Here is a 13,449-nt window from a genome sequence, read left to right as displayed (position 1 = left end):
GCGGAAAGATTAAACCAGCAACTCGAAACGGGCCTCCGATGCCTCGTCTCCCAGAACCCGACTACCTGGAGCACTTACCTGGTTTGGGTTGAGCTCGCACATAACTCTTTACCCACTTCTGCCACAGGTCTCACCCCGTTCAAGTGTGTCCATGGCTACGATCCCCCATTCTTCGCCGAACTGGAAGAGGAGGTAACGGTCCCCTCGGTCAAAGCCATGATCCGTCGGTGCCACAAGGTCTGGTCGGCGGCCCGGACGGCGCTTCAACGCCAGGGAGACCGGGTGAAGAGGGCCGCCGACCGGAAAAGGAGACCGGCACCTGAATACCGCCCAGGCCAGCGAGTTTGGCTATCAGCAAAACACCTCAGACTCAAGGTACCATGTCCGAAGCTGGCCCCGCGATTTGTGGGGCCTTTCCCAGTAACCAAGTCCATAGGGCCTGCCGCCGTTCGACTCCGTCTGCCACGATCCCTCAGAGTCCATCCTACATTCCACGTCAGCCAAGTCAAGCCTGTCCACGAAAGCCCACTGGTGCCCTCCGAACCCAACCCGCCCCCCCCAGAGATGATTGAAGGCGGCCCCGTTTACAAGGTCAGAAAACTTTTAGATGTTCGTAATCGGGGCCGCGGGAGGCAATACCTTGTCGACTGGGAGGGGTACGGCCCGGAGGAAAGACAATGGGTCCCCTCCCGGTTCATCGTTGATCCCTCCCTCATTGACGACTTTTACGCTGAGCGCCCTGACATTCCTGGGCCGTCAAGAGCCGGCCGTTGAGGGGGGGGTACTGTCACGCCGCCACCGGTGTGACGGCCATGCTTTTATTTTGGTATCCATGTTTCCTGTCTTATCCTGAAAATCTAACTCTCCTCTCACCCCAGGTCACTTGCCCTTCCTGCCGCTCACTCATTACCGGTCCCCGCCCATGATTATCACCACCTGCCACCAATCAACCCACACAATAAAAGCCACCTGCATTCTCCCCTCCGTTGCCGAAGTGTCACCGTCAGTGCATGGAAGCGTCCACAGTCCTCATGTCCTTGTTCCTGTTGCCTAGCGTTGTTGCTTTGTTTTTGTGCCTTTTCCTCCCTTTTGGAGCGCCTTTAGTTACCCCTTTTGCCTTGTGCCCTTTTTCCTCCCTAGCGGAGCGCTTTCTGTTGTCCCCAGTACCCTTTGCCTGTTTTTTCCTCCCTAGTGGAGCGCTTTTTGTTCTCCATTTTTTCCCCTCCCTGTTCTCCTCTCAGTTTGAGAGGAGACCACTGTTGGCCGGAAATAAACCTGCTGCCTTGGTGGCCTACCTTACGCCTGCGTCTGAGTCCTACCTGACCCCGCCTTGTCACAAAGGCAGTATTGTAAATTGTATGCACAGGCTAATATGTTGGTAAGAAAATTTGGAATGTGTACAGAAAAAGTGAAAATAGCTCTGTTCAATGCTTACTGTACACCACTCTACACTGCCTCCCTGTGGTGCCGGTATACACAGTCTAAATTTAGGAAGCTGCAGGTTGCATACAATGATGCTCTGAGACTCCTGCTGAAGGTCCCTCGGTGGACAAGTGCAAGTATGTTGTTTGTGCAGAATAATGTCACAACATTGAATGCTGTCATACGGATTTCTGTATGCAGTATACATTTTTAATGAGACTCACGGACTCACAAAATGACATTTTATATGCTCTTGTAAGACCTGAGCAGAGTTGTGTAAAGTACACTTCTGTGCTTTGGAGGTGCTGAGAGAATATTACAAGGCCGCTTCTGTCAAAATTTGATGGATGACATTCTTAATTAGATTAGGGGGGTCATGTGTGGGTCATGACCCCTCCCTAATGAAGATTAATGACCCTTTAATGACTTCCAGATGTCATATAATGAGGGTTAATGACCTTTAATGACTTCCTGATGTCATTTAATGAGGGTTAATGACCCTTAATGACTTCCTGATGTCATTTAATGAAGATTAATGACCCCTAATGACTTCCTGGTGTCATTTAATGAAGATTAATGACCCTTAATGACTTCCTGATGTCATTTAATGAAGATTAATGACCCTTTAATGACTTCCAGATGTCATGTAATGAGGGTTAATGACCTTTAATGACTTCCAGATGTCATTTAATGAGGGGTAATGACCTTTAATGACTTCCGGATGTCGTTTAATGAGGATGAATGACCTTTAATGACTTCCAGGTGTTATATAATGAAGATTAATGACCCTTAATGACTTCCTGATGTCATTTAATGAAGATTAATGACCCTTTAATGACTTCCAGATGTCATATAATGAGGGTTAATGACCTTTAATGACTTCCAGATGTCATTTAATGAGGGGTAATGACCTTTAATGACTTCCGGATGTCGTTTAATGAGGATGAATGACCTTTAATGACTTCCGGATGTCGTATAATGAAGATGAATGACTTTTAATGACTTCCGGATGTCGTTTAATGAAGATGAATGACCTTTAATGACTTCCAGGTGTTATATAATGAAGATGAATGACCCTTAATGACTTCCTGATGTCATTTAATGAAGATTAATGACCCCTTAATGAAGATGGATGATGTGTAGGTGGTGTTCCTACCTGTTTTTGCAGATATCATGGCTGACCCGGGTTCAAATGCTAATTGTTTGGTTAACTTCCGGATCCGGTGCACGCCCCCTAGATTGAGTGAATAATAATGAGATTGAATGATGTGATCGGAGGGAGTGGTTTAGTATGGGTAAAACCGCCGGGGGAAAAGTACTAGCCATTTCTATTATGGTGAAGGGGGAAAAGTATGCGCAAACACGGCTCAAAGATTGTATTTTTAGAGGTTGTAAAACAAGAAGTATAAGGTAAGGTTAAACTGTGATACGGTGGTTGGTATTATGAAATTAAAAAACATGAAGTTATACATTATATGTAAAAATGTTGTAAGAGTCGTTCGTGACTGCTGGGGTTGAATCTGAAAATAAACGGATAAAACTATATAATTTCCCCTTACTGATATAGTTACTATCTGACATTTTTGTTCAATATTTCTGTGAGTAGGGGGAAGCATATGCAGTCAAAGATTCATGGGGAGGTCAAATGTATGTCTGTGCTTGTGTGTGCGTACGCGCATGTATGGCTGCATGGGGGTCAAAGAAGTGTGAGGACAGACGGGCGGCTGAAGAAGTGTGAGGTTAGACGGTGGCTATAATGTTGTTAGTTTGAAAAGACAACGCTTCCTAAAATATATTACAAAAATATGCATCTACTTAGATCTGATTCTATTTATAATGATAATTTTATGTAGAAATTGGTGAAAAGCCATCATCAGCGATAGTCTCCTTACCCCTGCGAGGACAGGGGTTGCTGGTCATAAAATTAAATTAGGCTGAAGAAGAACGGATACGCAGCTAATTGCGAGGGGCCATTTTTGGTCTGAGAAAGGCGATTGTTCAATATTCCTGTGAGTAGGGGGAAGCAGAGGCAGTCAAAGATTCACGGGGAGGTCAAATGTATGTCTGAGGGGCCTGTGTATGCGTGTGTGCGTTTGCATGAGAGCTGAACAGTGTAAGATTAAACGGTAACTGTAATGTTGGTTTTCAAGAAGAGATTTCCAAAACTGCTTCTTTAAAAAAAACATCTACACAGATATCCATTTATGATAGTTTTATGCAGCAACCGTTAGTTGAAACATCCTAGCTAACATTTTCTCAAGGATTTGAAAAGTGGTGACAAGTGAAAACTAATTAAGCTTACCTATAGGCGTAACGGTGTGTGGCTTTGAGTCCATCACATACATGCTCTGCATAGAGCATATATGCGTAGCAGCGAGGTATGCGTAGCAGAAAGGGGAGATGTCCCTACACTCGTGAGAATTTTTACAGGAAGTGACCTAGAATCAACAGGAAGTGACCCGATTTCAACAGAAAGTGACCTAAAATCAACAGGAAGTGACCTAAAATCAACAGGAAGTGACCCTATTTCAACAGGAAGTGACCTAATATCAACAGGAAGTGACCCAATTTCAACAGGAAGTGACCTGAAATAACAGGAAGTGAGCATGCTAGTGCTGAGTTAGCATGCTAATGCTAAGTTAGCATGCTAATGTTAATGTTAGCTTTGCATGCTAAGGCTAAGTTAGCATGCTAATGCTATAGATTAGAATGCTTATACTATATTCGCATGCTATTGCTAATGTTAGCTTAGCATGCTAATGCTAGCTTAGTATACTAATGCAAATGTGACCTGATTTAAACAGAGTGACTATTACTCCATTGCTTAAGTTTGCCACTCCTTACACCATTGCTACTCGATTCTACCCTCCTTACTTCATTGCTTACTTAATTCTTCTCACTTTGCACTTTACATTGCTTGCCCGATTACTTGCTACTTACTCAATTTCTTACTTGATTTCTTCATTGTTTCCTTGTTTCTTGCTGATTTATTTTTACCTTTGTGCTATTTTTCTTCCTTCAACTGCTTCTAGATTTCTGGATGAATTCAAACCATTCCAACTTCAGCATGTTAAACTCATTCCATGTCATTCAGTATCATTCACCATCATTCAATATCATTCAACACCATTCAATATCATTCAATATCTTTCAATATCATTCATTATTCAACATTATTCAAAATCATTCCACAGGTATTCATTCAGCTCTCCAGCCTTCACACGCCATTTCCCCAGAAATGGCATTTCTAGCCTTCACACATATGTTATTCTACACCATTCCCGTTGTTGTGTAAAGGCTGGAGGCCTTCACACATATGTTATTCTACACCATTCCCGTTATTCTTATTGTGTGAAGGCTGGAGGCCTTCACACATATGTTATTCTACACCATTCCCGTTATTCTTATTATTATATTTTATTCCTAACACTTCTTTGTCCAGTTTCTACTTCCACATTTTTCACACGATTCACTCCGTTCCAATTTCAAACGATTCCAAATATTCGCGCCTACATCGCTTCCATTTTTCTTATTCCCACGATTCACGTGTTACCCGCAATTCCCGATTTCGTACCCGATTTTTCCCCATGTATTCTTAATGGGAGATTCAAAATTTCACATTTACTTCCACATTTTTCATCCGATTCTCTTCGTTCCAACTTCAATATGTTCCATCATGAGCTCTTCCAGCTTTTCAGTTCCAAAATTCATGCCTTACCCACAATTCACGATTTCGTACCCGAATATTTCCCACATTCTACATTTTTCATTTACTTCGACATTATTCATCCGATTGATTTCGTTCCAACTTCAGTATATTCCAGCAATTCAAGCCATGACACATTTCTTGAAACCTGTACCCATTTTCTCAAAACCTTAAACACAAACACAAAAATTCAAACAATTTTCACAAAAGCCGTGACTTTTCACTTCAAAACCTATTATCCGGTATTCAAATCCGAACAATATATTCAGATCATACACACAGTAAGTCCAAATATATTCACCATGAGAGCATTTGTTAGACACGACATAAAATAATCTAACACAGAGCATCCAGGGTAGGTAGTCAACAGAGGTTTATTTTACATGCATGAACAAACATAGTTTTTGGCACTAGACAAATTACTAACCAAGTTAAAATTATGGTGAATTCAAATGAAATAGAAAGGGTGTATGAAAATAAATTCCTTGGAGTAGTTATTGATGATAAATTATGTTGGAAGCCACATGTAGAAAATGTTAAAAGGAAAATGTCAAAAATCATCGGGATACTCTATAAAACTAAGGATGTCCTGAACATGAACTCATTATATATATTATATAGTTCATTATTATTACCATATTTGACCTATTGTGTGGAAATCTGGGGGACTGCATATAAAACAAACACTAACTCTGTTTTCAATTTGCAAAAAAGAGCCATAAGGATTATTAATCGTTCAAAATATACAGAATCAACACATCCATTATTTATCAAATTAAATACAATGACATTTTATGACTTGGTTGAGTTTAAAATAGCACAAATAATGTACAAAGTATATAACAATCTACTCTGCTATATTACTCAGACATTGTTTGAAAATAGACACAGTCCTTATGATATAAGGGGTACAAGTGTGTACAAAAAACCCAAAACAAGAACAAATATTAAGCAAAGGTGTGTTTCTGTAAAAGGTGTTAATTTGTGGAATAATCTGGGAATTGACTTGAAAAGATGTGACTCACTTGTTGAGTTAAAAAAAAAATGTTTAAATGCAAAGTAAAAAAAAATTACTTTTGTCAAATAAGAGCATGAAAATTGTATATAATGAGTATGAGTATATGATTTATAAATGTATTATGGTATATGTTTAGGAATTTTATGTATATATGTTGCTGGATAATGCACGCATCATTTTATTTTTAAAAATATTAACCTAGTATTGTATCAATAATGAAATAAGTTTAAATGTATAATGTATGAGGGGTAGGACTAAATAAGTTAACTTCTTCCTACTCCCTTTTGAACATGTAAACTATGATGAGTTTGTTTTTTGTTTTTTCTTTTCTTCTTTTCTTTTTTAACTTTTGTTTCTTTGCTGTTTGTTTTTATGTTCAATAATTCAATCAAAAAACGTGATAGCGTCAAAATGGGTACTTTTGACAAAAAAACATGCATTAGTCTTAGGGCAAAATAATTTAGGAATAGTGTGAAATGTGTTTAAGTTTTATCCAAAAAGAGTGGATGAGTTTTGAGAATTGGGTCTAAGCCTGAACCGTGTGTAAGGTTTGGTCAAAAAAGTGTTTCATTCCAGAAATTAGTCTCGGAAACTGAGAATTTGCTTCATCGAACGGGGTTTGGTGTTTTAGCAACTGATAAAAACTGTTAAGTTAAAAGCGGACATGACAATACAATAACCACACATAACAAAATCAGAACAACCCTATCTCAATTGTAAATAATACATTCAAATATTCACACCAACTTCTAGGCCGTGGGGTGAACCTCAAAAAAGTGCCTAGAAAATGAGTTTCGCTCCACTGTCTGGGCACTACTTGTTCAATGCATTTTTTGATAGATAATACCCTTCTGAACTTTGGGTTAAAAGTTCACCCAATGTTTTCCTGCCCCAATTTTGTCACAAGCCAGAAATGCATATATAGGTAAATAACAAAAAACGAAAATCTTGTGCTACAGTTTTTGGTTGTAAAACGTCTTACATTAAATTTGGCAACAGAAAATCATTCCCAGATGTTATAAATACATGTACCTAACATCAGAAACAAGTATTGGTGGTTTGGTGCAATCATGTGAATTTAGATAATTAAATATATTAAATTTGTGCCAAAAAAAACAAAAAACGCTTCAACTAGAAGTGAAACCAGCACACGGATGTTACATTTAGCTATGTTTATGTTTCATATATGAAAACAATTCACAACCTATTACGTAATGAAAGGTACACAAGAAGCAGCATACATCGGCCAAAAATACTACCATGCACCACAAACCTGGAACAAGGCAAAATGGACTAGATGGAAATAGATGCATTCAGAGCCCAGATTATTATAACATATAGAATATTTATTAAAGTATCAGATTGTGTCATCACAGCATGTCATTTATACCCCCCGTCCCCTACCCAAAAAATATTAATAAAAAATAATAATAATAATAAAATAAAAATCAAATGTGCATTCACAATAAAACCTTTGGAACTTCATTGGAACAGCTCTCTTTTATTTTTTTGGCAGACCAATTTAACAAAGGTCTGTGTTGTGGAAAAATGGAATACAGACATTTTGATTTTTGCTTGAAAAGTGTTAAAATGGAGAGTTAACATCTTGATAATGAAACAAACAAAATGGCAGATTTTACATAGATTTTACAGCCCTGCACTGTAAAGTGTCCTCGTATGCCCTGTGATTTTCCAACCTGATGTTGTACCAGCCATGTGTTAGTGTCACTTTCTTGGCTTACATCAGTAGACTCAGTAGTTGATGTATCTGATGAGTGAGGTACCCTGTCTAAAAGTTTGTCAGTTGTTGATAATGTCTCTACAAAAACCATTTCAGAGTTGTTGCTGGAAAGGGGTGTGAAAAACCAGCTGGGGGAAATCACACCTCAATTTTCTATTTCAGGCAGGATATACTGAAACGAAGATTGAGGTGGGCATACGAGGACACTTTACAGTGCAGGGCTGTAAAATCTATGTAAAATCTGCCATTTTGTTTGTTTCATTATCAAGATGTTAACTCTCCATTTTAACACTTTTCAAGCAAAAATCAAAATGTCTGTATTCCATTTTTCCACAACACAGACCTTTGTTAAATTGGTCTGCCAAAAAAATAAAAGAGAGCTGTTCCAATGAAGTTCCAAAGGTTTTATTGTGAATGCACATTTGATTTTTATTTTATTATTATTATTATTTTTTATTAATATTTTTTGGGTAGGGGACGGGGGGTATAAATGACATGCTGTGATGACACAATCTGATACTTTAATAAATATTCTATATGTTATAATAATCTGGGCTCTGAATGCATCTATTTCCATCTAGTCCATTTTGCCTTGTTCCAGGTTTGTGGTGCATGGTAGTATTTTTGGCCGATGTATGCTGCTTCTTGTGTACCTTTCATTACGTAATAGGTTGTGAATTGTTTTCATATATGAAACATAAACATAGCTAAATGTAACATCCGTGTGCTGGTTTCACTTCTAGTTGAAGCGTTTTTTGTTTTTTTTGGCACAAATTTAATATATTTAATTATCTAAATTCACATGATTGCACCAAACCACCAATACTTGTTTCTGATGTTAGGTACATGTATTTATAACATCTGGGAATGATTTTCTGTTGCCAAATTTAATGTAAGACGTTTTACAACCAAAAACTGTAGCACAAGATTTTCGTTTTTTGTTATTTACCTATATATGCATTTCTGGCTTGTGACAAAATTGGGGCAGGAAAACATTGGGTGAACTTTTAACCCAAAGTTCAGAAGGGTATTATCTATCAAAAAATGCATTGAACAAGTAGTGCCCAGACAGTGGAGCGAAACTCATTTTCTAGGCACTTTTTTGAGGTTCACCCCACGGCCTAGAAGTTGGTGTGAATATTTGAATGTATTATTTACAATTGAGATAGGGTTGTTCTGATTTTGTTATGTGTGGTTATTGTATTGTCATGTCCGCTTTTAACTTAACAGTTTTTATCAGTTGCTAAAACACCAAACCCCGTTCGATGAAGCAAATTCTCAGTTTCCGAGACTAATTTCTGGAATGAAACACTTTTTTGACCAAACCTTACACACGGTTCAGGCTTAGACCCAATTCTCAAAACTCATCCACTCTTTTTGGATAAAACTTAAACACATTTCACACTATTCCTAAATTATTTTGCCCTAAGACTAATGCATGTTTTTTTGTCAAAAGTACCCATTTTGACGCTATCACGTTTTTTGATTGAATTATTGAACATAAAAACAAACAGCAAAGAAACAAAAGTTAAAAAAGAAAAGAAGAAAAGAAAAAACAAAAAACAAACTCATCATAGTTTACATGTTCAAAAGGGAGTAGGAAGAAGTTAACTTATTTAGTCCTACCCCTCATACATTATACATTTAAACTTATTTCATTATTGATACAATACTAGGTTAATATTTTTAAAAATAAAATGATGCGTGCATTATCCAGCAACATATATACATAAAATTCCTAAACATATACCATAATACATTTATAAATCATATACTCATACTCATTATATACAATTTTCATGCTCTTATTTGACAAAAGTAATTTTTTTTTACTTTGCATTTAAACATTTTTTTTTTAACTCAACAAGTGAGTCACATCTTTTCAAGTCAATTCCCAGATTATTCCACAAATTAACACCTTTTACAGAAACACACCTTTGCTTAATATTTGTTCTTGTTTTGGGGTTTTTGTACACACTTGTACCCCTTATATCATAAGGACTGTGTCTATTTTCAAACAATGTCTGAGTAATATAGCAGAGTAGATTGTTATATACTTTGTACATTATTTGTGCTATTTTAAACTCAACCAAGTCATAAAATGTCATTGTATTTAATTTGATAAATAATGGATGTGTTGATTCTGTATATTTTGAACGATTAATAATCCTTATGGCTCTTTTTTGCAAATTGAAAACAGAGTTAGTGTTTGTTTTATATGCAGTCCCCCAGATTTCCACACAATAGGTCAAATATGGTAATAATAATGAACTATATAATATATATAATGAGTTCATGTTCAGGACATCCTTAGTTTTATAGAGTATCCCGATGATTTTTGACATTTTCCTTTTAACATTTTCTACATGTGGCTTCCAACATAATTTATCATCAATAACTACTCCAAGGAATTTATTTTCATACACCCTTTCTATTTCATTTGAATTCACCATAATTTTAACTTGGTTAGTAATTTGTCTAGTGCCAAAAACTATGTTTGTTCATGCATGTAAAATAAACCTCTGTTGACTACCTACCCTGGATGCTCTGTGTTAGATTATTTTATGTCGTGTCTAACAAATGCTCTCATGGTGAATATATTTGGACTTACTGTGTGTATGATCTGAATATATTGTTCGGATTTGAATACCGGATAATAGGTTTTGAAGTGAAAAGTCACGGCTTTTGTGAAAATTGTTTGAATTTTTGTGTTTGTGTTTAAGGTTTTGAGAAAATGGGTACAGGTTTCAAGAAATGTGTCATGGCTTGAATTGCTGGAATATACTGAAGTTGGAACGAAATCAATCGGATGAATAATGTCGAAGTAAATGAAAAATGTAGAATGTGGGAAATATTCGGGTACGAAATCGTGAATTGTGGGTAAGGCATGAATTTTGGAACTGAAAAGCTGGAAGAGCTCATGATGGAACATATTGAAGTTGGAACGAAGAGAATCGGATGAAAAATGTGGAAGTAAATGTGAAATTTTGAATCTCCCATTAAGAATACATGGGGAAAAATCGGGTACGAAATCGGGAATTGCGGGTAACACGTGAATCGTGGGAATAAGAAAAATGGAAGCGATGTAGGTGCGAATATTTGGAATCGTTTGAAATTGGAACGGAGTGAATCGTGTGAAAAATGTGGAAGTAGAAACTGGACAAAGAAGTGTTAGGAATAAAATATAATAATAAGAATAACGGGAATGGTGTAGAATAACATATGTGTGAAGGCCTCCAGCCTTTACACAACAACGGGAATGGTGTAGAATAACATATGTGTGAAGGCTAGAAATGCCATTTCTGGGGAAATGGCGTGTGAAGGCTGGAGAGCTGAATGAATACCTGTGGAATGATTTTGAATAATGTTGAATAATGAATGATATTGAAAGATATTGAATGATATTGAATGGTGTTGAATGATATTGAATGATGGTGAATGATACTGAATGACATGGAATGAGTTTAACATGCTGAAGTTGGAATGGTTTGAATTCATCCAGAAATCTAGAAGCAGTTGAAGGAAGAAAAATAGCACAAAGGTAAAAATAAATCAGCAAGAAACAAGGAAACAATGAAGAAATCAAGTAAGAAATTGAGTAAGTAGCAAGTAATCGGGCAAGCAATGTAAAGTGCAAAGTGAGAAGAATTAAGTAAGCAATGAAGTAAGGAGGGTAGAATCGAGTAGCAATGGTGTAAGGAGTGGCAAACTTAAGCAATGGAGTAATAGTCACTCTGTTTAAATCAGGTCACATTTGCATTAGTATACTAAGCTAGCATTAGCATGCTAAGCTAACATTAGCAATAGCATGCGAATATAGTATAAGCATTCTAATCTATAGCATTAGCATGCTAACTTAGCCTTAGCATGCAAAGCTAACATTAACATTAGCATGCTAACTTAGCATTAGCATGCTAACTCAGCACTAGCATGCTCACTTCCTGTTATTTCAGGTCACTTCCTGTTGAAATTGGGTCACTTCCTGTTGATATTAGGTCACTTCCTGTTGAAATAGGGTCACTTCCTGTTGATTTTAAGTCACTTCCTGTTGATTTTAGGTCACTTTCTGTTGAAATCGGGTCACTTCCTGTTGATTCTAGGTCACTTCCTGTAAAAATTCTCACGAGTGTAGGGACATCTCCCCTTTCTGCTACGCATACCTCGCTGCTACGCATATATGCTCTATGCAGAGCATGTATGTGATGGACTCAAAGCCACACACCGTTACGCCTATAGGTAAGCTTAATTAGTTTTCACTTGTCACCACTTTTCAAATCCTTGAGAAAATGTTAGCTAGGATGTTTCAACTAACGGTTGCTGCATAAAACTATCATAAATGGATATCTGTGTAGATGTTTTTTTAAAGAAGCAGTTTTGGAAATCTCTTCTTGAAAACCAACATTACAGTTACCGTTTAATCTTACACTGTTCAGCTCTCATGCAAACGCACACACGCATACACAGGCCCCTCAGACATACATTTGACCTCCCCGTGAATCTTTGACTGCCTCTGCTTCCCCCTACTCACAGGAATATTGAACAATCGCCTTTCTCAGACCAAAAATGGCCCCTCGCAATTAGCTGCGTATCCGTTCTTCTTCAGCCTAATTTAATTTTATGACCAGCAACCCCTGTCCTCGCAGGGGTAAGGAGACTATCGCTGATGATGGCTTTTCACCAATTTCTACATAAAATTATCATTATAAATAGAATCAGATCTAAGTAGATGCATATTTTTGTAATATATTTTAGGAAGCGTTGTCTTTTCAAACTAACAACATTATAGCCACCGTCTAACCTCACACTTCTTCAGCCGCCCGTCTGTCCTCACACTTCTTTGACCCCCATGCAGCCATACATGCGCGTACGCACACACAAGCACAGACATACATTTGACCTCCCCATGAATCTTTGACTGCATATGCTTCCCCCTACTCACAGAAATATTGAACAAAAATGTCAGATAGTAACTATATCAGTAAGGGGAAATTATATAGTTTTATCCGTTTATTTTCAGATTCAACCCCAGCAGTCACGAACGACTCTTACAACATTTTTACATATAATGTATAACTTCATGTTTTTTAATTTCATAATACCAACCACCGTATCACAGTTTAACCTTACCTTATACTTCTTGTTTTACAACCTCTAAAAATACAATCTTTGAGCCGTGTTTGCGCATACTTTTCCCCCTTCACCATAATAGAAATGGCTAGTACTTTTCCCCCGGCGGTTTTACCCATACTAAACCACTCCCTCCGATCACGTCATTCAATCTCATTATTATTCACTCAATCTAGGGGGCGTGCACCGGATCCGGAAGTTAACCAAACAATTAGCATTTGAACCCGGGTCAGCCATGATATCTGCAAAAACAGGTAGGAACACCACCTACACATCATCCATCTTCATTAAGGGGTCATTAATCTTCATTAAATGACATCAGGAAGTCATTAAGGGTCATTCATCTTCATTATATAACACCTGGAAGTCATTAACTCATTCACTGCCAGTCATTATAGAAAATTTTTACATTTCCAATACTCACGTGATATTACA

Source organism: Festucalex cinctus, chromosome 13, assembly GCF_051991245.1.
Source record: "Festucalex cinctus isolate MCC-2025b chromosome 13, RoL_Fcin_1.0, whole genome shotgun sequence".
NCBI lineage: Eukaryota > Metazoa > Chordata > Actinopteri > Syngnathiformes > Syngnathidae > Festucalex > Festucalex cinctus.
Note: the sequence above shows the minus strand (reverse complement) of the source record.